Source organism: Natator depressus, chromosome 7, assembly GCF_965152275.1.
Source record: "Natator depressus isolate rNatDep1 chromosome 7, rNatDep2.hap1, whole genome shotgun sequence".
In the NCBI taxonomy this organism is placed as follows: domain Eukaryota; kingdom Metazoa; phylum Chordata; order Testudines; family Cheloniidae; genus Natator; species Natator depressus.
The window spans coordinates 69,488,919-69,514,167 of record NC_134240.1 but is presented as its reverse complement, the minus strand read 5'-3'; the positions used below and the strand labels follow the sequence as shown (position 1 = coordinate 69,514,167).

The 25,249-nt window shown below is 42.4% G+C and overlaps 1 protein-coding gene across 4 annotated transcripts in view; it reads right to left on the bottom strand.

Moving 5' to 3' along the window:
• The window catches only part of NRG3 (neuregulin 3), an 877,122-nt gene that overhangs the window by 653,455 nt on the left and 198,418 nt on the right, over nt 1-25,249 (bottom strand). The gene's annotated exons all lie outside the window — the stretch shown is intronic.

Here is a 25,249-nt window from a genome sequence, read left to right as displayed (position 1 = left end):
GGCCAAGGACTATGTAAGATGGGCCAGGCAAGTGACCCCAATGCGTTCCTCTGTACTTTTGAGTGGGTAGCCATGGGAGCTGGATAGGATAGGGCAACACGGGCCCTGAGACTGGCTCCCTACCTCACAGGAGAAGCTCAAGCAACCTACATGGCCCTGAGTGAAGAGCAGGCCAGGAACTACAATGCAGTTAAGGAGACCATCCTGGATCGGGTGGGGTTGTCATCAGAAAAATAATGGCAGAAGTTCCATTTGGCAAGGTGGATCGCGGGGTGGGGGGTTTGCGGCCCCAGGCATTTTCCCAGAAGTTGATGGACTGGGCCACCTGCTGGCTGAGACCCAGCACCCAGACTCTGGGGGAGATTATGAACGCGCTGTTCCTTGAACAGTTTTTACAGGGTCTGCCTGAAACCATACGAATATGGGTGAGGATCATCAACCCAGTACAGTGGAGGGGGCCGTGAAGCTGATGGAGGAATTCACAGTGACAGAGTTCCCCAGAAAGAGGGATGGCCATATAGAGACTTGGAGGCAAAGAGAAAGGCCAGGGAACCCCCACCCGGAAAGGGCCCAGGTATGCCCTTTTATAGGTACGATATGAGGAGAGAATTGGGAAAAAGTTCTTCACCCCCTGAAGTCAATAGCAAAATTCCCATTGACTTCAGCAGGGCCAGGGTTTCACCCTTGGTCTCTAAGTTAAAAAGATCCCAGCCCATTTAGAAATTTATTAGGGCTGTCAAGCGATTAAACAAATTAATCGTGCGATTAAACAATAGAATTCCATTTATTTAAATCTTTTTGGATGTTTTCTACATTTTCAAATACATTGATTTCAATTACACACAATACAAAGTGTATAGTGCTCACTTTATATTTTTATTACAAATATTTGCACTGTTAAAAAAATAGTATAATTCAATTCACCTAATACAAGTACTTTAATTCAATCTCTATCACGAAAGTTGAATTTACAAATGTAGAATTATGTACAAAAAAAACTGCATTAAAAATATCAAGCAATGTGAAACTTTAGAACTTAATCCACTCAGTCCTAATTCATCCAATCGCACAGACAACCAAGTTTGACGACAATTTGCAGGAGATAATGCTGCCCATGTCTTGTTTACAATGTCACCTGAAAGTGAGAACAGGCATTCACGTGGCACTGTTGTAGCTGGCATCGCAAGATATTTACGTGCCAGATGCTCTAAAGATTCATATGTCCCATCATGCTTCAACCACCATTTCAAAATATATGCGTCCATGCTGATGACGGGTTCTGCTCAATAACGATACAAAGCAGAGCAGATTGATGCATGTTCACTTTCATCATCTGAGTCAGATGCCACCAGCAGAAGGTTGATTTTCTTTTTTGGTGATTCGGATTCTGTAGCTTCTGCATCAGAGTGTTGCTCTTTTAAGACCTCTAAAAGCATTCTCTACACCTCATCCCTCTCAGATTTTGGAAGGCACTCCGATTCTTAAACTTTGGGTCGAGTGCTGCATCTATCCTTAGAAATCTCACATCGATACCTTCTTTGCATTTTGTCAAATCAGCTGTGAAAGTGTTCTTAAAATGAACATGTGCTGGGTCATCATCCGAGACTGCTATAACATGAAATCTATGGCAGAATGTGGGTAAAACAGAACAGGAGACATACAATTCTTCCCCCAGAAGTTCAGTCACAAATTTAATTAACACTATTTTTGATTAAGCGTGATTTTTTTTGAGTTAATCATGTGAATTAACTGTGATTAATCTACAGCCCTAAAATTTATACATCAAAACCAACACCTGAAATTCTACCTTGCACTTAATAGGTTGCCAGTAAAGATCCAAAAGCACTGTTGTAATATGCTCACAGCAGGATATACCCAATCACACTGAACTCCACACCGCCTTTAGTTCTGGAATAGATTTAAGATGCAGTTCCTTGTAGACCACACTGCTGTAGTCTATTTTGGAGGTGATAAAGGCAATAGATGATGGCTACAAAGTCAAAATCCATAATAAACAGTCACAACCTCCATGTCGCCAATGATATCCCAAAGTGATCTCCTCTGGACCAGCTTAAGGCAGCAGAGTAGCACAAAGCAGTGGCACTGCTCCAGAATATCTGGCCCATGGTCTTTTATTGAAGTTATATTTTAGAATCCATCTGGCTTCTTAAAACCACCACCATCCTGTTTTTATGTAATTTAACCTAAAATTTTCCAGGATTCTTTTTTCCTACAAGAGGAGTGAGCTGGATTCATCTCAAAGGAACCAACCCCCCCCCCCCCCCAAAAAAAAACACACATGCACAGAAAAAAGAAATGTGAGTAAATCATACCCCTCAGCAGAACATTAAACGTTCCTCCAATTTTTGATGCAACTGAACACAGGGAACCCTCTTTATCAGCTTCTAGTCTATAATTTTAAGACTTAAAATATTTTAGTGCTGCTTTTATTTGGTATATTACATGAAAGTTCTGAACAGCTCACCTCTTCAGGTTACACAGACTGTTTTCAATTTTTTTGCTTGCAGCCAAATTTACAGTAGTGAATAAAGCCAGCACATATTGACTTTTCTGGCAGACAGTTTAACGAAAAGAGAACTCAGAAAAAGACTTTTCATGCTAGTCTAAGCTGAATACAGCACATACAGTAGCAAACAATCATTATCAGAATGAAGCATAGTGCAGGCAACTTGGAGATATTAATTCTGCATCAGAATAGCATTTTCAACTTAAGCTGTCTATGAACACTATTGGTTTGCTGCTGCACCCAAGTGCATGTAAATCAGAAGTAACTCCATAGAAATCAGTGATATTGCTCCAGCTGGAAACTGGTGTGAGATCAGAATAAGACCCTGGGTCTTTCACTTTTCTCAGCATCAAAGCGAGATTTGTTGTAACTGTATAGAGATAAAATTGTTATAAATGTGCCTGAACCCTGCAGGATGCAACAAGGTTGATGGTTTCACACACTGTATTTCTTTAAAGGAGTGTATACTTAAGGTAAATATTATGTTTTGACGGGTTATGCACTGAAGATGCAGCATCTCAGTAAAGTTACTAAAACTGAAAATCCAACATCATCGCTAGAGATATTGGGTAATAGGCACAACTTTGCCATTATCTATCATTTTACATATTGGTCTCTGTATTGCATCTAGAGCAGAGAGTACTTTAAGATAATAAAGCAAATTAAACAAAATGAAAATGCGTGATCCAATCTTAAAAATCAGTTTATACATGATTTTAGTACATCAAAGGCCTTTTAATGTTTTACTTATTAAAAGCAATTACCAAGTTGCAAGCAATATCACAGAAAACTTAGTAAGACAAGTTTTACTTGCCTAGGAATCTCCTCAAAGTAATAACATAACATATGGTATTACAGAAGTAGTTCAGGAAAAATTGGAGAAGAGATGACTGAAGCCTGACCAATGCAGTATAAGAACTTTTCTTGGGCAAAGAGGAGTCCTGTCACTGTGGCCAAGAGGTGTTTTTGTCCTTGCAATGGTTGTTCCTTACAACGTAGGTGGCTCTAGAAGCTGATCTGTCATATGCTCTGGCAACCTTACCCTAGACTGGGCTGGTGATTGAAACAGGGGAATGGAAGACACCTCAGGGATTCCAAAATGGCCACTGAGGGAGAACATAAGGTATGGGGTCCAGTAAGAACAGAACCACCAGCATTGTGAATTGGTGTCAGGAAAGATCTCCGTCATTGCCTTGTTATTGGCTGGGGTTGGTACCCAAGATGACAGTTCTTGTACTGAAATATAATTTGATACTGAAACAGAGGCCAAAGACCAACAGCAAGATTTGAACCTGCCACCTTTAGAGCAGAAAAAAAAAATCCCATGTCCCTACCGCTTCTACTTTGTAGCTGCAGCAGACTTGTTCACTCATTAAATACAGGGAGACGAAGGCCCACATTTTCTTAGCATGAGTTATGCAGACACAAAGCTTGGAGAAATAGAAAGCTCTATTTCTAAGAGAAGCAAATCCAGCAGCATGCATTTTACTGTCAGCAGTTAAAGTATATTAGCAGAAAATCCATGTCTGCATGTAGAAGGAAAATGAAAGAACCAGTGCCAGGCCCTATGGGTCTATTGTTTCCCTAATCTCGCTCGCTCTGCCTTTCTTTCGTGTGTGTGCGTGCATATTTTGTTACAATGTTAGAAAATAATTACTCTTACATTTCTTTCATCAGTCTAGCGTATGCTGTGGTAATAAGGAAAATCGATGTGTTTCCTTCTGTTTAATGTTATCAGAAGTCAATCAGGAACAACTCCACCTACAAACAGGTTTGCCAGCCTCCTAGGTATCGTCTATTTTATTTTTTAAATAACTTCACTAAACCAGTTCTGCAAATTCTCAGTCACAGAATGTTTTTAGGAAAATTAAAGTTTTATCTTCCAGCTGAGAATTATTTACACTTATTTTGTCTTAGCAGGTGCTGCAGACACTAAAATCATGTTTATTTTGACAAAATACATTAATGCAAGCAGCATTTTGAAGGAAAATGTAAAGAACATGGAAACACAAAAATTGGCATGTCTTGACACCAGCTTCTTTGACAGCAAATCTGAGTAGCCAGTGGATCTGCTCTAAAATGTTTCTATTTGCTGTCTCTGTAAATAATTCTCTCTCTCTCTCTGCTCCTGCAGCTAGCAACACTGGTCTTAAGATGCAATAAATGGACTCCTAGGGCCCTGAACTATTGTCTTTGGTGCAAACTTACACTACATGGCCAGTAGTCATACATTCTGCAGTAAACTGGATTGCTCCCACCTTGATTCATCTACCGCTGCTTTCACCCTAATTAACACTCTACTAGGACTTTACTGTGTCACGTGTTACTAGTAGAGCTGGCTGAAAATTTTCCAAGAGAAGTTTTCACTCTGAAAATGCTGATTCAGTGGAACCTAAACATTCCATGGGGATTTGTTGATTCCACTGAAACTCTTTAAGGAAACTAGGCAGACAGGCCAGCCTTAATAATGGGGGTACGATTATACCCTAATTGTGAGATCAACTGTAAAAATTAAGTAAAGTTCATAAGATGCCACAGTAACTTATAAAAACTAATTTTGATAAAAGAAATGAAAGGGAGACAGACTGAATTAGTCCAAACAAAAAAGGCCTACTGGCATAACTCAAGGCTGTGTTAAGATCATGCTTAGTAAACGATAAAAGTATTGAACCAGAAATCAGAGAACCAGAATTGTTGTGTTGGAAATTAGGCTTAATTGGTGAATGAAATGATGATAGGTGGGGCTATTCCACACACCATTTCCTTTGCGGGTTCTTAAAGAAAGTCTTTGGGAAGAAAAAATAGCCACTGGAGCAAACTTCCCCATCATAGTTGCCATTCACATCATCTCCTGGGACCTTTGCTGTCCTGATCCGGAGAGATGTCCTGACCAGACTGGGCCAGAGAGAGGGGTGAGATGACATCACCGGCTCTAGCTGAAACCTGACTACCACCTGGGATGAAATGGGATTGGCCTTTAACAGCAGCAGCAATGGCTCCGTCCCATCTCAACTAACTTCTCTTTTCCCCAAAAGGACAGTTACCATTGAAGAGACTGTCAAACAGGGCTTTCTTTCCTTCTAAAGACTCTCTCCAGCTAAAGGGAAAGGGAACAAGCAATGTTGTTAAAGTGAAAACCCTATTTAATACTTTACATTTCAAATGCTTTTAACTGTGTTTCCTTCTTTTCTGTATCTTTAATAAAAGGTTTTAACGGGTGTGTTTGCCATGGTACTTAATAGGTTGAGATCTCTGTATGGCAAACCCCAGACTTTGTTTAACAGTTTCATGTCCGACACTGATTGCATTATCTTAACACCTTTAGTCCATATATTCCATCTAATTAATATAACAGTCCCCCTCTGCGCCCCCTCCCCCAAGGTTCCCATGCTCCCTAGCAGTCTGGCTGGCCAGCTTGCCAGCCTGGACATTTTTGAAAAATTCCATTTTGGTTCTCCCATTGCATTTATGATACTTCATTCCAAAAACTAATTATATAGCAGCTTACTGCCCTCAGTGCCGAACTCCCATGTGCACGTTGCATCTGCAGCACTCTCCACAGTGTCTCTCTCAATTTGAGACTGTGCCTTTTGCTACATACTGCTGCTATTGTATTTCAACATAAAATACAAGAATTTTGCCCCTCCCTCTAACTCAATATCAAAATCGTTTTACTTGTGATTCATTCATACAAAGTACTTGTTGACAGACTTCAAAAGAGAGTAATTCAAAGTATTTAGGTTTATTTAGATTAAGGATACTAGTTCAAAGAGTTTAGTTTCATTAACTGTTCTTGCAGAAAGATTTCATTGGATCTTAGAGAGAATATTCCATAATTCTGAACAATGCACCAAAAATAATTCATGGATGAAGGAGGGGGAATAAAGTGACTTTAATGTATCTTCTCTCAAAAATGCACAGAGCATAGCAGTTAGGATGAGGATGACTACACTGGAGGATTTAAAGGATTTTTAAAAGGAAGATAATGCTACTAGTATTTAGGAAGTAAAAACAAACAAACAAACAAAAAAAACCCACCAACAACTCCATGTTGGTAGAGAACTATTTATGTACATCTTTATATAGGCCTATCTTGCCCTGCCCAGTAGCTGGAGCAAAGGATCAGAAACCTGGAGAAATAGATTGGGAATGGAAAGATGAAGAAGAGGCTCTGCTGCATATTCCTGACTCAACCCTGAGCTTACCCAAGCTTCTCTATCTTAAGTCATATGCTTGAGGGTCAGCATATCATGAGGGAGCAGAAGCTACCTCTCTCCATGGCATGCTCATCTCTTATTCTGAAAGATACCAAGCAGTGTTTACCACTATTCTGCTCCAACACCCCCTGGGATAAACAAATGTCTCCCAAGGTAAGAAACCCCACCCCTACCACGTGTAGGGAGGGAAAGGTTTCGGCTGAATTTGGCTAGTGTTATTTTAGAATTACCTTTTTCTTAATTAAACCAGATTCTAGAAGAAATCTTTTTCATTCTACAAGCATAGCCATATTCTGGAACTGGGTCTGAAATATACCATCTTGAAGTTACTCTGCACACTGATGACTCCAGGATTCATATATCCCACTATTCGGATACAGCTATTATTGTTAGTATTTATTTGTATTATGGTAACACTGAGAGGCCCCAACCACCATTGATGCTGTTTTTTCATAGATTCATAGATATTTAGATCAGAAGGGACCATTATGATCATCTAGTCTGACCTCCTGCACAACACAGGCCACAGAATTTCACCCTCCACTCCTGCAAAAAACCTCACACCTATATCTGTGCTATTGAAGTCCTCAAATCGTAGTTTAAAGACTTCAAGGAGCAGAGAATCCTCCAGCAAGTGACCCGTGCCCCATGCTACAGAGGAAGGCAAAAAACCTCCAGGGCCTCTTCCAATCTGTCCTGGAGGAAAATTCCTTCCCGACCCCAAATATGGCGATCAGCTAAACCCTGAGCATATGGGCAAGATTCATCAGCCAGATACTACAGAAAATTCTTTCCTGGGTTTTGTACTACATACCATAAATGCACCTAGCATGAAACAGGCCCTGCCCCAAAGAATTTACAATCTAAATAGACAAGAGCAGAAAAAGGGTCAGAAGTGAAAAAGAGCCACAGAGAAGTGAAGTGACTTACTCAAGGTTACGCAGCAAGTCAGTGGAAGAGCTGGGAATACAAACCAGGTCTCCAGAGCTCCAGTCCAATGTGCTAGCCACTGGAACCTACTACCTTTCATTAAATCATTATATAACGTATATACATAGAGACAGTAGTCCTTTCATTGTCCTTCCTGCTTTAAGATCATTTGCCAGTTCATTAAGATTTTTTTTTAAACTGAAATCATCCTTGGTCCAACATTTTCCAACTGTATCCACTGAGCTAGCTACATGAGACTCAGCACAAGATTCAATCCAAAAGAGAACAAGATAATGCATACAGAGGCAAGACAATTACAGGAAAAGGTCAGACCTCTAGCTACATCCCTGATAGGTGGGGTTGGATTGTTAGTGTCTAAGGTTTATGATCTGCTAGTCCTGTTAGATTCTTGTCTGCTCCCAGAAGTCCAGACATTGCCAAATGTTGTCCTTATTGACTTTTGGCACAAAGGTTTTATCCTTTCTATTGCGATATAGACATCAAGCCTGTCTCATGCTCTGCAATGTTGGACTACACCTTGAAACCATTTGGAAATTGCAGATACTACAAGATATAAAGATCAACCCATTAAGTAACATTTCCCACCAGCACCATGTTGTGTTTCACAGCAAAAGTTCAAGATGTAGAATTAAAAATCACTACTTAAAAGTGTTTTGGTCCCTGACTACCTCCCCTTGTGTCATATCAGGTATGTTGCTATAATCAGAGACATGGTGTTGGGTCCAGGAAGGTCAGTCGGCTTGTCTAAGGTGGATTTAATGTAGTTAAACCCTGTGCTTTTGAATGTGAACCTGGAGCGTGAGATAGGCATACTAGAAACCTAAAGAAATAAACTTAGCTGGCTCATGCTGACTTTCTGCCAAACAACACTTTTCCATATAAAGTTTTTTTTCTTGCAGATTAAGCAACCAAATGTCAGAAATAACTGTACCCTCTGATTATAACCTGATTAACACATTGAATTGCACTATTTTGACTTAGAAAACAAAATAACTCCTAGCATATCCTCTGTAACAGTATATCATATTTTATCTAACTTAGCCCTGGTCTACACTAGGACGTTAGGTCGAATTTAGCAGCGTTAAATTGATGTAAACCTGCACCTGTCCACACGATGAAGCCCTTTATTTCGACTTAAAGGGCTCTTAAAATCGATTTCCTTACTCCACCCCGACAAGTGAATTAGCGCTTAAATCGGCCTTGCCGAGTCGAATTTGGGGTAATGTGGACACAATTCGACGGTATTGGCCTCTGGGAGCTATCCCAGAGTGCTCCATTGTGACTGCTCTGGACAGCACTCTCAACTCAGATGCATGATTGTTTGCCGTTGCTCTGACGCAGGGAGGGGCGACTGACGACACGGCTTACAGGGACCTAAAATCAACAAAGGGGGTGGCTTTACATCAAGGAGTATTTCAAGCAGGACTTCACAGAGGGTTCCAATAAGAAATGGTGCACCTAAGTTATTATTCTTATTGGAACAAGGAGGTTAGTCTGGCCTCTGATTGATACATGGCTAGATTTACCTCGCTGCACCTTCTCTGTGAGTGACTGCAGTGTGACCTAGAGGAATGAGTCCCCTAGACGGGGGGCGGGGGGGGGGGGTTGCAAATGAGTACAAAACAAATCTGGTCTATTTCTTGTTTTGATACACTCCATCTATCTTTTACATCTTTGGCTGGCAGCAGACGGTGCAGAAGGACTGCATGCCATCCACATCTCATGGCTGCTCGGCAGAAGATGGTACAATAGGACTGCTAGCCATCCTCATCTCTTGCCTGTCCGGCAGAAGATGATGCAATAGGACTGCTAGCAATCCGTATCACCTGCCTGCTCACCATAAGATGGTTCAATAGGACTGACTGCAGGACTAAAGAGAATGACTTGATCAAGTCACTCCAAATTTAGTCTCTGCGCCCATGTCTGCCCAGGCGCTCCTGATTGACCTCACACAGGCGACCAGGAGCACCTCAGACATAACGATGACAGCTACCAGTCCTATTGCACCGTCTGCTGCCACAAGGCAATGGGTTGCTGCTGCTGTGTAGCAATGTAGTACCGTGTCTGCCAGCACCCAGGAGACATACAGTGACAGTGAGCTGAGCGGGCTCCATGCTTGCCGTGGAATGGCGTCTGCACAGGTAACTCAGGAAAAAAGGCGCGAAACGATTGTCTGCCCTTGCTTTCACGGAGGGAGGGAGGGAACGGGGGCCTGACGATATGTACCCAGAACCACCCGTGACAATGTTTTAGCCCCATCAGGCATTGGGATCTCAACCCAGAATTCCAATGGACAGCGGAGACTGCGGGAACTGTGGGATAGCTACCCACAGTGCAACGCTCCGGAAGTCGACTCTAGCCTTGGTACTGTGGAAGCACTCCGCCAAGTTAATGCACTTAATGCACTTAGAGCATTTTCTGTGGGGACACACACACTCGAATATATAAAACCGATTTCTAAAAAAACGACTTCTATAAATTCGACCTAATTTCGTAGTGTAGACATACCCTTAGGGTGAAATCCTGGCCCTAGTGAAGTAAATGGGAGTTTTACCATCGACTGCAATGAAGCCAGGATTTCACCCCAGGTAACTGTCAGATTTCAAGAACCATGGTGTCTATGTGATGTCCATAACTATTTGTGCATTTGAATTTACAATTTGATTTGAACAAAATAGAGGTGGTTGGTTGTTTCTTTGTTTCGTCACAAAGTAAAAGAGAAGGTACCAAGGAAGGTGGTAAAGCTGAGTGAGAACCAGTAGAAAGTTGTGGGATTTAGCTAGGAATGAACTTCTAGAGGACAAAAGTAGTAAATGTGAATTGCTATTCTGAATCCTAACTTTAGTGGGTAATCTGCAGCAAGCATGATTTTCTGCCACTAAGTAATAATTAAATTGGCCCTCATTGATTTCTGTCAGTCGCATGAGGATGAGTTGCAAGAGAGCTAGGCATGAAGTGCCATCAAATCCTTTTTATCCAAGTTTCCAAAAGAGTGTACATTTTATTACTGTACACCAAAAATGTGCTGTTATATGCACACACATCTTTACAAAAGCACGACAGTATGACCTAACTACGATGCACAGACAAGATCCAGTTTCACTAACACCTTGATTTAAGAGAAAAATATGGTAAGTGGATTTACCACTAGTCAATGCTTTTTTCCCTGTTTAATATTTTATATTAATTATCTGAGAGTCTAGGTAATAAGCTTTATGTGCATTAGCTTCTTTAGTATCTTTGATTGTTTCAGGTGTCTTAGGGTTTTTTAAGTTCTTGGATTCAGCATCATACAAAAGTAAGCTCCACTTTAAGCAAAAAGAATCACAATCTGTACAACTTGAGTGCAAAGTGAACTCTCAGTAATATACTGTGGTATTAAAAGTGGTATGTAGAATCTTCATGGGCCTTATTTCTGCTATATATCCACTAATCATTCGTTTTGGGAAGCAATAAAAGCTTAGTGGTGCTTGACATACAAGGCAGTGATATAAATTGTTTGTGAGACTGGGAGAGAGAGAAGTCCAAAGGATAGTAAGGCTAAAGTCTGTTTAATACTTTAATTTAATAGTCCTAATAAAGTACTAGGTCCCTGCATTCATCTGTCTATATTGCAGCTCTCACACTGTGCAATTATACCAGTTTTCCTCCATTTTTTTGAAGTATAACGATCTGCTCTCCATCGAAGATGCTTGATGTATGAACCACATTCAGAAAAGTGCAGTGGACTGAAAATATCAACAAAAAAGATTTTCTCCTTCTTCCCCTTCCTTGATATTTGTTGGTAGCAAATATTACTCATTTGTTGCCAGTGTCAGGCCAAAATTTGGTCCTTCATGCTCACTTGGGTTCTCTTTGAAGTCGCTTGGGAATGGACACATTTATCAGAGGCAAACTTAGTCCTTCATGTGGACAGAACAAACAGGTGTAAGAGGGAGAAGATGTGGTTAGATTTATCTGCTTTCAGAAACATGTTTCGCTGTTTTGTGACTCAGTCCAATCCTTGGGCTGCTCTATCAGTGTATACATCCATCTGTGGTGGTGAAATTATATATTAAGGGGTACAGAAAATACTACTGACTCAAAGAGTAACTAATCTGAGGATCACAAAACAACACTTTCTGTCCAGTAGCAGCTTGTCTAGCTGTGTAGTCCCACTTATTCTCAGATGTCTGGAGACAGTCTCAGGTTTGACATTTCTCCTACAGTTTCTCTTCTGAGAAACTCTACACTTTCTTTTGTGTCTACACCGTGAGAACATGTAATGAGAACCAATAATCAAGCAACAGTACTCACAGGTTCTAACCATAGAACACTGATGCTATCAGACTGTTAACACCAAAAACAATAAACGCTGAAGTGTTCATGGCTGTAAGATGCCTCAGTAAGCCAGAACTACTATATATGTATCCTGTTATTCAAAAGCCTGCAGTTTAATTCCTGTTAGTGGTGGTCAGATAAGGGAAAAGACACCAGTGTTTAGTGAACATAAGAATGGCCATACTGGGTCAGACCAAATGTCCATCCAGCCCAGTAGCCTGTCTTCTGACAGCGGCCAATGCCAGATGACTCAGAGGAAATTAACAGAGCAGGTAGTCATCAAGTGATCCATTCCCTAACGCCCAATCCCAGCTTCTGGCAAACAGGGTAGGGACACCATCCCTGCCAATCCTGGCTAATAGCCGTTGATGAACCTATCCTTCATGAATTTATCTAGTTCTTTTTTTAACCCTGTTATAGTCTTGGCATTCACAACATCCTCTGGCAAAGAGTTCCACCTGCTGCCTATTAATTTCATTTGGTGACCCCTAGTTCTTGTGTTTTGAGAAGGAGTAAATAACACATCCTTATTTACTCTCTCCACATCAGACATGATTGTATAGACCTCTATCATATCTCTCCTTAGGACTGTCTCTTTTCCAAGCTGAAAAGTCCCAATCTTATTAATCTCTCCTCATATGGAAGCTGTTCCATAACCCTAATAATTTTTGGTGTCCTTTTCTGAACCTTTTCTAATTCCAATATATCATTTTTGAGATGGGGTGATCACATCTGCACGCAGTATTCAAGATGTGGGCATACCATGGGTTTATATAGAGGCAACATGATATTTTCTGTCCTATTATCTATCCCTTTCTTAATGATTCCCAACATTCTGTTAGTTTTTTGACTGCTGCTGCACATTGAGTGGATGTTTTCAGAGAACTATCCACAATGATGCCAAGATCTCCCTCTTGAATAGTAACGACTAATATAGAGCCCATAATTTTATATAGATAGTTGGGATTATGTTTTCCAATATGCATTACTTTGCATTTATCAACATTTACTTTCATCTACCATTTTGTTGCTCAGTCACCCACTTTTGTGAGATCCCTTTTAGCTCTTCGCAGTCTGCCCGGGACTTAACTATCTTGAGTAGTTTTGTATCTTCTGCAAATTTTGCCATCTCACTGTTTACCCCTTTTTCCAGATCATCTGTGAATATGCTGAATAGTACTTGTCCCAGTACAGACCCCTGGGAAACACCACTATTTACTTCTCTCCATTCTGAAAACTGAAGTTTAACAGAGCAAGGGTGAATTGGAGGGACCAAGTAGGAATTAAAATGTAGTTGTATCGCTTACTGTACACTCTTCAATGGATCACACTGGTCACAAATTTATGATCACTTGAGTTGAAAAGTGAAAAATGCGACAGTTCAGACTGGGTTATTGGGATCATAATACAATAGTACATGATGACTTATTTTATCTTCTCTCAAATAAGTTAAACAAACAAACAAACAAACAAAAAGAAGAGAGAGTAGTCATTTGGCTAATAATTTTCTACACACATGAAGCAGACATTCACCAGGCTCCAGAACATAGCTGACCTTAACCAGCCTACTTCTTCAAATAAGGTTGGCTGATCAGTCATAATAATGTCAGTAGGCCAAAGCCGTAGGTTATAGCCAAGATCAGGGGCTCATTATGCCAGGCTTTACACATAATAGCTTGTAATCTCTTCAGGGAAGGTACTGTCTAAATCGATACTACGGAGAAAGGGTGGGAGGAAGGACATATCATTATCCCAATTTGACAGTCGGGTAATTGAGGTTCACAGAAATTAAATGACATGCCCAAGGTCACATGGGAAGTCTGCCCGAGCCCCAGTCCTGCACCTGAACCACAAGACCAACCCTCCTCTCTTCTGAAGAACATAATTTGAAATAATACTTTTAAAAAAGAAAAATTATTATTTTGCCTAAGCATTAAAGTGTGTCCTAGTGCTGCAGCAGTAGAACCAGGGAGACATGCTTTGACTGTAATACCAGTATTTCTAAGCTTGTGGAGTTTAGAATTTCTGGAAAGGGTTCCAGATGTGGACTGCTCTGGCATCACCTCATTCTAGCTTACCCAAGACATTCACTATAGCACTTCAGAAGGCTGCATGACATATTTTAGTCAGAATAACCTGCATGCTTGTCATAGTCTAACTCATGAAGGACATATGGGCTATTTCTTGTTAAGATAATGGGGGAGCAAAGTGAGTTTGTGTGTGTTTGAGAGAGAGAGAGAGACACACACACACACACACACACACACACTTCCTGCTACCTTCCACAATCTCTCCAGTTTCTACCTGTGACTCATATCAACCATCAGGCTCAGTCAGACTGCAGAAACTCAACATGGTTCAAAGCTTTGAAAACAACATTTGGAACAAGCTCTAAAACAGTTGGGATACTCCAATATGTACTCTAACATTTATTCAAATGAAAACTAACGAGTTCTACCAGTAACTAGTCTTTTGGCACAACTAATCTTTGCTTTGGAAGACTGAGTGTTGGAAAAGCAGCACAAGCCACTGAGCAGGTTTGAAATGTATTGGCAACTGTGTTCCAACCTTATGGGCTGTAGCTATTATTTGCACTTGTTTTTACCTCATCTCTACAAAAATGGTATTTTGAAAGGATTATAATATTTATTCCAAGACATTTTTGCTGCAGTGGATTTACACAGATATCACCTTTCATCCTTACACAGATTCATAGAAATGTTAGGGTGGAAGGGACCTCGAGAGGTCATTTAGTCCAGCCCCCTGTGCTGAAGCAGGACCAAGTATACCTAGACCATCCCTGACAGGGGTTTGAGTCACTGGTTCTTAAAAAGCTTCTAATGATGGGGATTCCACAACCCTTGGAAGCCTGTTCCAGTGCTTAACTATCCTTACAGTTAGAAAGCTTTTTCTAATATCTAACCTAAATCTCCCTTGCTGCAGATTAAGCTGATTACTTCTTGTCCTACCCGTGGAGGACATGGAGAATCATTCATCACCATATGTTATAACAGCCCTTAATGTACTTGAAGACTATAAGTCCTTCCTCAGACTTCTTTCCTCAAGACTGAGGATCCCTAGTTTATGAAACCTTTACTCATGGGCCAGGTTTATAATTTTTATTGCTCTGCTCTGGACGCTTTCCAATTTACCTTCATCTTTCTTGGAGTGTGGTGCCCAGAACTGGACACAGTACTCCAGCTGAGGCCTAACCACTGCAAACAGAGTGGGACAATTACCTCCCACGTCTGACACTCCAGTTAATACTCCTCAGAATGATATTAGCCTTTTTTGCAACTGCATCATATTGTAGGCTCATATTCAGTGAGTGATCCACTACAATCCCCATATCTTTTCAGCAGTATTACCGCCTAGCCACTTATTCCTCATTTTGCAGTTATCCATTTGATTTTTCCTTCCTAAGTGTAGTACTTTGCATCCATCTCTGTTGATTTTCATCTTGTTGCATTGAGATCAGTTCTCCAGTTTGTCAAGGTCATATTGAATTCTAACTCTGTCCTCCGAAGTGCTAGCAATCCCTTCCAATTTGGAGCCAGCCACAAATATTTAAGCACACTCTCCATTCTATTATCCAAGTCATTAATTAAAATATTGACTAGTACTGGGTTGAGGACAGACCACTGTTGAACCCTGCTAGATACAACCCCACAGTTTGACAGTGAACCAGAGATAACTATTTGAGTATGGTCTTTCAACTAGTTGTGCACCCACCTTATAGTTATTTCAGCTAGACCAGATATTCCTCATTTGCTTATGAGAATGTCACAAAAGACCATGCCAAAAGCATTACTAAAATCAAGATATATCATATATATATAGCTTCCCCCATCCACTATATATATATATATATAGAGAGAGAGAGAGAGCGCTTCCCCCATCCACTAGCCCAGTATCCCTGTCAAAGAAGGAACTTAGGTTGGTTTGGCATGATTTGTTCTTTGACAAATCCATGCTAACTATTCCTGATAGCCCTATTAGCCTCTGGGTGCTTACAAACTGACTGTTTAATAATTTGTTCCAATCTTTCCAGGTATCAAAGCTAGGCTGACTGGTCTATAATTCCCTGAGTCTGATTTGTTTCCCCTTTTAAGGATAGGTACTACGTTTGCCCTTCTCTAGTCCTGTAGAGAGATAGCTCTCCCATCCCCCATGAATTCTCAATGATTTCAGTGTTCCAAGATTGTTTCAACGTGTTCCTTAAGTACCCTAGAGTGAATTTCATCAGGACTGCCAACTAGAATACATCAAACTCACCTAAATATTTTTAACCTGTTATATCATTATGGGTGAAATTCTCCTGTGCTGCAAAGGGATTCAACAAGGCCCTTTAAACCACTGAAGTTCTATAGCAGGGGTGGGCAAACTTTTTGGCCCGAGGGCCACATCGGGGTTGCAAAACTATATGGCGGGCCGGGTAGGGAAGGCTGTGCTGCCCCGAACAGCCTGGCCCCTGCGCCCAATCTACCCCTTCCCATTTCCCACCCCTTGATTGTCCCCTTCAGAATGCCCAACCCATCCAACTACCCCTCCACTCCTTGTCCCCTGACTGCCCCCTCCCAGGACCACGACTGCCCCAATCCCTATCCTCACCTATCCAACCCCCCCGTTCCCTGTCCCCTGACTGCCCCGACCCCTATCCACACCCCCACCCCTAACCGCCCTACCTCCTATCCAACCCCCCCTGCTCCCAGTCCCCTGGGACTCCCTGACCCTTATCCAACCCCTCCGTCCCCTTACCATGCTGCTCAGAGCGGCAGGAGCTCGCAGCCACGCAGCCCGGCTGGAGCCAGCCATGCTGCCCAGAGCACTGGTGGCGCGGTGCAGCAAGTTGAGGCTGTGGGGGAAGGGGAACAGCGGGGGGAGCTGTGAGCTCAAGGGCCGGGCAGGACGGTCCCGCGGGGCCAGTAGTTTGTCCACCTCTGTTCTATAGTGAAGAAGCATACGGGAGGGAGTCACTGGCCATGCCAGGAGAAATATTCACCCTTACATTGTGTATAATGGGTTTCTGCAGCAGCCCCAAACAGAAGATTGTAAAGGAGGCTTAAAGGTGGGCTGGAGGGAGGGTGCATAAGAATTGTCACTATATGATTCAGTGATCCTAACATTTCATGTAAAGCACGGAGTGTTACAATGACTGCTGTTTTACACCACGGGTTGCCACGATTGGTGCAAAGAGTCTGTTCTGCAGTTTTGCACTCTGTCCAAGAAATGAATGGTTAATCACATTCCTCCAATCCCTGTTTAGTGCCTTTCAAAAAGTCTGTTATGAGAGGTGAATGTGGCAAGGGATTGAGACCTACATATTTCTTTGGTCTCAAAGGTCTATAATGAGATACTTTAGGAAACGTTGCATCTATTTACCTGACGCTTGTGATGGTGTTACATATCATATTACTTTTTCAATACTGCAGCGTCAGAGGGTTCAGTGTTGTAACTAAAATAAAGCTAAAAAAGGGTCTTAAAATATTAATACAGCAACCCACAATTTGACATGTTACGCCAGACCAGAGGTCGGCAACCTGCAGCACGTGTGCCAAAGGCGGCACACGAGCTGATTTTTAGTGGCACTCTGCTGCCAGCCAGGGTCCCGGCCGCCGACCCCGCTCAGCCTGCTGCCAGCCTGGATGGACAGAACCCCAGACTGGCAGGGGGCTGAGCAGCTCAGCACGCTGCTGGTCTGTGGTTCCGTCTGCCGCCTGCACTACCGGTCTGGGGTTCCGTCTGCCGCCCGTGCTGCCGGTCTGGGGTTCCGGCCACTGGCCCTTGCCAGCCGGGGTCCCGGCCGCCGGCACCGCTCAGCCTGCTTCCAGTCTGGGGTTCCGTTGGGGGGCTCCTGTAAATGTGAAATTATTACTGGCAAACAAAACCTTAAATTAATGAAGACTTGGCATGTCACTTCTCAAAGGTTGCCGACCCCTGCTCTAGATTATTTTCTATGAGACAACGGATTGCCTATTACAGTGTATCATATCAACCCAATCCTGTACTCTTTTGCTTAAGTAAACAGTGAAGGATCAGGTAACCTATCAAGGTACAGATACAATTATTCCACTTTTCTGAAATAAAATACAGTAGAACCTTAGAGCCACGAACACCTCAGGAATGGAGGTTGTTTGTAACTCTAAAATGTTTGTAACTCTGAACAAACGGGAGACAGGGGATGGACCGCTTGATGATTACCTATTCTATTCATTCACTCTGGGGCACCTGGCATTGGCCACTATCAAAAGACAGGATACTGGGCTAGATGGATCTTTGGTCTGACCCAGTATGGCCGTTCTTATGTTCAAAACATTATGGTTCTATCAAAGGTTTACAACTGAACATTGACTTTATACAATTTTGAAACTTTACTATGCAGAAGAAAAATGCTGCTTTTAACCATCTTAATTTAAATTAAATGAGCATAGAAACCTTGACAATTTTTTTTAAACTTTCCCTTTATTTTTTTAGTAGTTCACATTTAACACAATGCTGTACTGTATTTGCTTTGTGTGTGTGCGCGTGCACTACTGTCTGATTGCATACTTCCAGTTATAAATGAGGTGTGTAGCTGACCAGTCAGTTCGTAACTCTGAGGTTCTACTGTAATAATTAAAAAGTTATCACCTCAGAATTCTTTCATTTAATCTGAATTAATAAAAATAGTAAAATACTGTTGGGGAGTCAAAATATTGCAAGTCTTCAGAAACGGTTGTGAATTAAGCATTAGTAGTTGCAAGAAGAAAACTAGACAGAGCAATGGACCAGGCACAGTGAATAAGAGGCAAAGGGTGCAGGAACTGGAAACTGCCTTTCCTGAGTGCAGCTGGTCAGGGTACAGGGCAAAGGAAACTGGGGAGCCAGAGAAAATTAAAGCTTTTGGAACTGGGAGGAAATAGAATTGAAACCCAAGCTTCCTCTGTCCAGCACTCAAAGTTGTTTTTTTGTTTAGATTACCAGCTTCCTGTAGCTTTGAGCAACAGATTGCACACCTGGCAGAGAAAGATGAACCTGGAACACTGGAAGCTAAGTATTAAATAAATAAGCTATGATTATTTCTTTGCAGTCCCACTTTGCAGCCTTTCAGTCAGTCTCCAACCCATAAGCCTTAGCCCCCATGTTCACATACGTGAATTATTGTTTGCTTCCCCCTTCTTCCCATTGGTAATTCCTTCACAAAAACTTTGTTAACTTAAAGTTATGGAAGTGCAAGTGTATTGTTGTATCTTAGTGTTTGCATTGCTGTGTGGACTGAACAATGAACTGAAATCTTTCTGCTCCAAAACCACAAGACGCTACCACTTGAGCAAAAGGAGAATTTATGACAGTTGCACACTTCAGATTCTGACCAATAGAGCACAGTGGTACACAAAACTAGTCAGTTCATCATATCTTTTAAATATTCATCACAAAAGCCACAGAAGGTGAACCTCTTGACTCAAAAAATAGTGCAATTTCCAGGTAGCCCACACTGAGTGACCTTGTGCTCTCAAAAGATGAAGGTTGATGTCATTGCATAATGGGAGGGAGACTGTCCTCAGAATTCATGGGAGGGGGAATCTAGATAAAACTTAACTAATCTCAGGACATTTGTTCATAGCACGTTCCTCTACCTGCACCTCCAGCCCAGCAACAGAAGTATATCCGGATCAACTTTAATGCTGCTATTGGTTCCTCCAGTCGAAGAGGTGCCTTTAATTCTGTGATTGCTGTTAGTCACAGAAAGCAGAATTAACACTACATATAGAAGCATTAATATATGCAGCGGTCAACCACATAACATTAATTTCTTTCAAATGAGCACAAACTTCATAAAATGACTCTTTTCTAGCTCTTCCTGACTCCCTCTCCCACAGCAAGTAATGCCCTTATTTTACATGCTACCAAAACCTTGTGTAGAAGGCACCATATGGGGTACTGGTAATAAGACAATGCAATAAGAACAAAGAGTGTTGCTCACACTCCCATCAGTTCACTTCCTTCTGCCCCAGTCCCATATTGTTATAATTTATGGAAAGTTGCTCCCTTGCAATTGCAGAGCAATGTGAATTTATGAATCAAAATGATTAAACTTCCTCCTTTCTACATCCTCTTAATAAAGAAGTATATTGAAGGAGGTAGGCTTTCAGTTATAATTATTAAGAACACTTGAGAATTAAAAATATAACCTTGTTAAATATACAATAATCATATAGGGAAAATGGAGAATTTCAGATTTCCTTTGCTTTCAGTGTTAATTTACAAGTACTGTTGCATTATGTATAATATTCTAGCTACTGAACCAGTCTTGAAAAATCAATGTTTATTTGTGCCAAACTTAAAGCTAACACATAATTTCAAAAGTCAACTGAAATAAGGATTGATTTATGTAACTCAAATCAATGATTCTTATCTTCAAAAATCCATATCAGTTAGAGGAAGTATCATTTTTCAGTTAAAAAATAACATCTAGCATTTTAAGCAAGTGTTCTTTCAAGTGTTCCTGATGTTTAGGTGTGCTACTCATTCCTAAATAATTTGTAATCCAGTATTAGCTGTACAGATCAGTAGTGATTGACACATTCTTCCCCACAAAATACTAAAGCTCAAACAGATACTTTCCATGCACAAGTTAAAAATTTAAAGTCAGCTATAATTATTGGTAAATCAAATCAACCAATGGCCAAACACTGCAAATAAGCAGCAATCACAGTCCATTGGATAATTAAAATTTCCTCCATTGAAACACTGTCAAGACCTAAACTATTTATTAAAAAGAGAACTGCTGTATAGATTGAACCAAATCCTACTTGCCTTACCCATATGGGTCATCTCAGCTAATCACTGGTGCTACTCTTATGAGTAAGGCAGGATACGGCCCATTGTTCTGTGATGTACTGAACACTAAGAATAATACTTCCCCTTGTTCAAACCACCACTACATGGGTAAGTGTTGTTCTTTGAAAACCAATTACAGATCCTTCTGTAACGTAGCCAGCAAGATGTATGTTTTACCGATGAAAGAAAGCAGAAGCCAAAACACCCTGTGATAGGGTGCTCAGAGGGCCAGGTGATCTAGTGGTTACTACACCTGACCTCCAACCCCTCGCTTCTGTCAGGTCACGGTAGTAGTGTTTTATTCCTGACCCCAGGCTGGGCGTGTTTGGGCCTTCCCCCTCCATCAGGGCCTTGGTCCTTACATGGCACATGGTCCCTCACCCAGACCCTCCCTCTTTACCAGGTCCCAGACCATAGCCCTGTGTAATAACACCAGCAGATTCCTGCTTATAGAAGGCTAAGTCTACCACTTAGGGCTACTTCCTACATGTGTGCGCCTTCAGTTTGGGGCACGGTCCCTATAGTTCAAACAATCAATAGCTTCACAAAAAGTCTAAATGAGCAGGTCTCTGCAAGGCCTGCTGGTTCTCAAAGAGAAGGCACTGCCTGGGCCTTCCCCGCTCCGTGGTCCCCTCTCAATCTCCATCTTCTGTCTGTCTTTCCAGAGAAAGATTCTTCTCTCCTACAACCTGTCCATCACCCCTTGCCTGGGCTGCTGAGCTCCTTTTAACCTTCTTCAGCTGGAGCATGCTCAGAAGGCCCAGAGGGGCAGGGCTACCTGGTCCCAGTATTGCCTTTTAACCCATTTGGCCCAATGTGGGATTTGTATACTCCATCACACACCCACAGATTTATAATTTGTTTTGTTTGATTGGCTACTGTTTGGATCTTCTATATCGGGGATCGGCAACCTTTGGCATGCTGCCCACCAGGGTAAGCCCCCTGGCAGGCCGGGCCGGTTTGTTTACCTGCCGCATCTGCAGGTTCGGCCAATCACAGCTCCCACTGGCCGCGGTTCGCCACTCCAGGCCAATGGGGGCTGCAGAAAGCGGCGGCCAGCACATCCCTCAGCCTGCGCCACTTCCCGCAGCCCCCATTGGCCTGGAGCGGCGAACCACAGCCAGTGGGAGCTGCGATCGGCCGAACCTACGGACGCGGCAGGTAAACAAACCAGCCTGGCCCACCCGGAGGCTTACCCTGGCGGGCCGCATGCCAAAGGTTGCCAATCCCTGTTCTATATTTTCGTGACACCGAGTTGTAATTGTGGTATGTTTAATTATGTTCCTTGTTTTCTACCTGTCAGAGATCAATTGTGTAGAAGAGAGAGAATTGCATTGTAATAATTCAAAAATAAATATTAAGATCCCACTGCAAATGAAGGCACATTGAATTAAAGTAATTTATTCACAAATTTGTTTGTTCATTATTCAACCCGTTCCAGCATAGAATACAAGGGAGAAAAAAAACTGTTATTAAATAGAATGGTTCTCAAAATTCAAATTTGTGTGTCTAATTTAAATTCTGCAGTCCTCCCTTTCATTTCCTGTTATGGATTTTTAGTTATTCTTTAATCTTGCTAGCATTTCAATTAAAAAAAAAAAACTATTGGTATTTCCTTATTCACCGTGCTTGAGCTTGGATAGCTTCCACTGTGTTTATTGTTAGGTAACTTGCATAACTCTTGGGTACACATTCATTAAGCAATAATGATGGAGACACAGGGCCTTGGTTGGTGATTAATGAATGGATGAGGGAATTGATGGCCCAAGATATAAGCACATTGTCATTGACCCTAGTTTTTCATTATTCCCCAGGAAACGTCTTGAGACAATATAGTTATTGCTACTATAAAATCAAAACAAACAGAATCCCACAAAACTAAGGATATTTGTAAAGACTTTCCTGAACATAGTTTCTGGTCTCATTTTAAGTCTAACTGAAAATTAAACTGTCTCATCTCTCCAATCGGCCGAGAGGTTAGAGTGCTAGTTTAGGATTCACAAGACCCAAGTTCAGTAGCTTGATCTGACACAGACTTTCTGTCTGACCACTGACACGTCACTATTTCCCTTCATCTCAGTTTGGCATCTCTCCAATTAAGCTAAGAACACTTCCCAGCCTCACAGGACAAACACATTAAAGACTGAGGTGTTCTGCTGCGATGGCAATGGGAGCAATACAAGTTACTAATATAGACAGATGGTTTTAGAAATGAAAAAAACACAGGAAGGATTATTTTGATCTCTTAAACTTGCAAGAAAAAAGAAAGCTGATGTGAAGTCATACAGCTCCCCCTCCCCTCCAGGCATACATCAAAACAAAGATTATTGCACCCTCATGAGATCATGGAAACCTTATCTACTTTATAGTCTGATTTCACTGTTGAGTCCCTAGCTGCACGAACTTGAGATGTTTCTGGCCTGCCATAAACCAACTTCCTGCTTAATTTCTACTAATATGCCCCAGGTTACAATGAAGTAGATAGAATAAGACTTGTGGATGAAATTATATGTACAAAGTCTCACATCTCATAGGATTGTTTCCCTTGCCAAAAACTAGTATATATGACCGTATCTTTCTTCTCTCTTCCTTCTGCCTGTTGTAATCCTTCTCCTGACTGCTGCTCAAAGTTTCATCTTAGGTACTGTGTATCATCTCTCTTGCTCTCTCATTTATTATTAATCTGTAATCAGGAGCGGCAAGTTATATGGGCTCATGGTGCCCAGGCTCCAAGGGGCCCAGCTCCACCAGTGTTCGGGCCAGGGTCTCCCTCCTGGCTCTGTCTGCCACCCAGTGTGCCTCCCCTGGAGCTTCCCCCCGCCCCGCACACCTCCCCTGGAGCATCCCCCAGCCCTGCCGACCGCCCCTGCGTGCCTCCCCTGAACGTCCCTGCCTGCCCTGGGCAGTGGGTGGCTGCTCCCTGCAGCTCCACCCTGGGCTCCCTCGCTGGCCACTGTCAAGACCGGCTACAAGGGAGCGGCACTGGGGGGCAGGCTGAGGTGACTGCTGCACCCATGGAGGGAGGAGGGGAGGAGGTGCACGGCAGACCCGCCATCCCCCAGCAGGCAATTCTGAGTCGACTCTGAGGGCGGGGAGGGCTTATCCTGGCTGGACCTCCTGAGCAGCAGCCTGGGGAGGCTTGGGTGAGCGTCATGCTGGGGGGGGGCCTCCCCCTCTACCCCGGGGCTTGCTGCTGCTAGCGGGGAGAGGGCTGGGGAGAGTCCTCCTCTCTGCCCCCCTGCTCCAGCCCTGGGGCAGCCTGCCTGCTGCACCCCAAACTGCTCATCCCTGGCCCAGCCTCATGCCCCACACCTCCTTCTGCACCCCAACCCTCTGGCCCAGCCCAGAACCCGCACCTAGCACCCATGCCCCTTCCCAGAGCCCGCACCCAACACCCAAACCTTCCTCCCGCACCCCAACCCACTCGTTTTGTCTTCCTACTAATAGGGTGTGGTTGATTTTCTAAAACTGACTGTAGTCTAGCACTGTCCCAACAGACAAGCAGTCTAGCAGGGGTCAGCCTTCTCACTGCTTAGGGGTACTCATTCATTCTTGTGCCCTCTACTGCAGCATGGCTCCTAAACACTTGCCAGTTGCCTTAGAGAACTAAATACGTATTCAATGTTAGACAGCATCAGTATTTTCAGCATTCATGAAGAATACTGAAAATACCCAAAGTAGTTTTATCTATTCTCCGTAGGTAACACTGGCAAGTTTGTAAGGGACACCACTATTGCACTTCTTTGCTAAGGACTTCCAAATCTTTCTCTACACTCCCAACCTCTCACCCTCTGTCCAGTCCCACATTTCTATCTGATATTTTCTTCTTGATGTTTTCTCATCATTTCATACTCAACAGGGAAAATTCCGTGCTCACTTACTCTCTTGCAACCCTTTTGATTTTCTTTTTTCATAGGGTGCAAGTTAGCACAAAAGTTGGTCCTGCATGTCTAAAATTGACACTTTCTAAATATAAGCTTCTTATCCTTTCATCTATTCTGCTCCTTTACTGTAAGTTTCATCCTTTCATTACCCATCCTGTAATCTTCCATCCTCTCATCACCTAAATATCAGCTTCTGTTTTCTTTCCGCACACATTCTAGTATTCACCAGACCTTGCTATCTCCAATTTTACAGTATCTCCAAAATTCATTTCTTCCTCTCAATCCTTATTGCTAAAACACTAATACATTCCAGAGTTATCTGCTTTATCTATGGCAGCCTCACACTCACCATCCTCCTTCCGTTTCATCTCTCATTCGTCCAGGTCCATTCAAATGTATGCCACCATCATCCTGCACTCCCATCCATCTGGCCAGATTTCACCTTTTTCTTAAATCCCCACATTGACTGTCTCTCTGCTTCCCCATACTGCCCCCAATTCATGGAACATCCTCCCCCCAGACTCCAACCT